A 3341-nucleotide genomic window follows, 5' to 3' on the forward strand; every position below is an offset into this window, starting at 1 on the left:
CATTCCCATGATCAATTTCGGCCTTTTTAAATATATGACGATTATCTACATCAGTCTCTTCAAAGGGAAGTTTGGATCGTATAAGGACTCCCCTTTTGACTCGGCCTTCAAGTGAATTGAGTTTTGTATTGATCTTCTCGAGTTCGTTATTATATTGTTCTCAATATCTACTGTTTTCTACATTTTCTTTCTTTTATCTTTAAGTTGGAGATTTCATTATCAATATTATTTTTTTTATTTACAGAAAAAGTAATACTCATTTTTTTTTATTTTCTTTTTCCCTTCTTTCTACCAATCAACCGGATTTAAGAAATTGGTTTTTTCGTCCTTCCACGACCCCCAGAAGGCATGGAACTGGTGTACATAGTTGTCGTCTTCCAGTACGGACGTATTCATCTTCCACTTCCCCTTACCCGACCGACATGACTTTAAGTGAATCTGTAATGTAACATATTTGTGGTCGGAGTAGCGGAGAGTGGTATGAGACATACGCCGTACCTGGTCGACGACAGACTGAGACACGTAGATACGATCGAGCAAATTTCACCACGAAGGAAGGTAAAGACCCTTCGCTTCAGGTTGTGATGCCTGTAGGCATCAACTAAAAGAACTTGTGTCAGAATATTATAATAGACTTTAGTTGTGTCTATAGGGTGGCGCTCGACTCGACCGTTTTTATTGTCGACCTCACTGCAGATGAGGTTGACGTCCCCGTTAAGTATGAAGATATCATTCCAGTATATCGTCTGCTATGTAATTTTACCTCAGTCAGCACAAAGAACACTTGCTGTGATACTGTCTATTTATAGTGACATAACCTCCTTTTTATCAATACCGATACGGATTATTAGTAATCAAATGAGTGATTAATTAAGATTATCTTTCTTGTAGTCCCCTAATCTCTTAATTAGTTTATTCAATTATGAGAAAAGATATTTGTGAGACTAAATTATGGATTGAAAAATATTCACAAACAATTGACTGTGTTTATAAAACGTAAATGAAATGCGGTAAAAGCCGTTGAGAGCTGGTATTAATTCGATGGGGTTCATCTATGGGCGATAATAAACAATTTCAAAAGTCTAGTCAAAATCTGTCAAGAATTGAGCCTTCTAGAATGTTTACGAGCTAAGAAATGGAACACGTTCTCAAGATCACGGACAATCGATTTTTCTGTTTTTCATTTGGGCTTATCCTTGGGTGATAACAAACACTCATGCCAAGTTTCGTCAAAATCCGTCAAGAATTGTGCCTTCCAGAGTGTTCACGAGCTAAAAATTGTACATGTTTTTAAGAGCAAGGACAATAACTCAAACTAAATAATTTTCGATTCGTATGATTTTTAAATAGGGTTCATCCTTGGTTGATTACATACACTCACACTTCACTCTTAACACAAAGTTTCATCAAAATCCGTCAAGGCTTCTGCCTTCAAGAGTGTTAGGAGCTAAAAATTGAACGCGTTTTCAAGAACAAGGGCAATAACTTATACTTAATATTTTTCGATTCTCCTGATTTTCAATAGGGTCAATCCTTGGGTGATTACGAACACTCACACCAAGTTTTGTCAAAATCCGTCAAGAATTGTATCTTGTAGAGTGTTTATGAGCAATTGTGGACGGAACGACGGCCATGGGGGCGTATGAAAAGTACACTTATTACCTTTAACGTATAAGATAAGACAAGAGAAGGTAGATAAGATAAGACAAGAGAAGGTAGATAAGATAAGAAAAGAGAAGGTAGAGAAGATAAGACAAGAGAAGGTAGATAAGATAAGACAAGAGAAGGTAGCTAAGATAAGACAAGAGAAGGTAGCTAAGATAAGACAAGAGAAGGTAGATAAGATAAGACAAGAGAAGGTAGAGAAGATAAGACAAGAGAAGGTAGATAAGATAAGACAAGAGAAGGTAGCTAAGATAAGACAAGAGAAGGTAGCTAAGATAAGACAAGAGAAGGTAGATAAGATAAGACAAGAGAAGGTAGCTAAGATAAGACAAGAGAAGGTAGATAAGATAAGACAAGAGAAGGTAGATAAGATAAGACAAGAGAAGGTAGATAAGATAAGAAAAGAGAATGTAGATAAGATAAGACAAGAGAAGGTAGAGAAGATAAGACAAGAAAAGGTAGATAAGATAAGACAAGAAAAGGTAGCTAAGATAAGACAAGAGAAGGTAGATAAGGTAAGACAAGAGAAGGTAGATAAGATAAGACAAGAGAAGGTAGATAAGATAAGACAAGAGAAGGTAGATAAGATAAGACAAGAGAAGGTAGCTAAGATAAGACAAGAGAAGGTAGATAAGGTAAGACAAGAGAAGGTAGATAAGATAAGACAAGAGAAGGTAGATAAGATAAGACAAGAGAAGGTAGATAAGATAAGACAAGAGAAGGTAGCTAAGATAAGACAAGAGAAGGTAGATAAGGTAAGACAAGAGAAGGTAGCTAAAATAAGACAAGAGAAAGTAGATAAGATAAGACAAGAGAAGGTAGCTAAGATAAGACAAGAGAAGGTAGATAAGATAAGACAAGAGAAGGTAGATAAGATAAGACAAGAGAAGGTAGATAAGATAAGACAAGAGAAGGTAGATAAGATAAGACAAGAGAAGGTAGCTAAGATAAGACAAGAGAAGGTAGATAAGATAAGAAAAGAGAAGGTAGATAAGATAAGACAAGAGAAGGTAGCTAAGATAAGACAAGAGATGGTAGATAAGATAAGACAAGAGAATGTAGATAAGATAAGACAAGAGAAGGTAGATAAGATAAGACAAGAGAAGGTAGCTAAGATAAGACAAGAGATGGTAGATAAGATAAGACAAGAGAAGGTAGATAAGATAAGACAAGAGAAGGTAGATAAGATAAGACAAGAGAAGGTAGCTAAGATAAGACAAGAGAAGGTAGATAAGGTAAGACAAGAGAAGGTAGCTAAGATAAGACAAGAGAAGGTAGATAAGATAAGACAAGAGAAGGTAGATAAGATAAGAAAAGAGAAGGTAGAGAAGATAAGACCAGAGAAGGTAGATAAGATAAGACAAGAGAAGGTAGCTAAGATAAGACAAGAGAAGGTAGCTAAGATAAGACAAGAGAAGGTAGATAAGATAACACAAGAGAAGGTAGAGAAGATAAGACAAGAGAAGGTAGATAAGATAAGACAAGAGAAGGTGGCTAAGATAAGACAAGAGAAGGTAGCTAAGATAAGACAAGAGAAGGTAGATAAGATAAGACAAGAGAAGGTAGCTAAGATAAGACAAGAGAAGGTAGATAAGATAAGACAAGAGAAGGTAGATAAGATAAGACAAGAGAAGGTAGATAAGATAAGACAAGAGAAGGTCGAGAAGATAAGACAA

The sequence above is a fragment of the Lottia gigantea genome (genome assembly GCF_000327385.1).
Source record: "Lottia gigantea unplaced genomic scaffold LOTGIsca_2578, whole genome shotgun sequence".
Taxonomy (NCBI): Eukaryota; Metazoa; Mollusca; class Gastropoda; family Lottiidae; genus Lottia; species Lottia gigantea.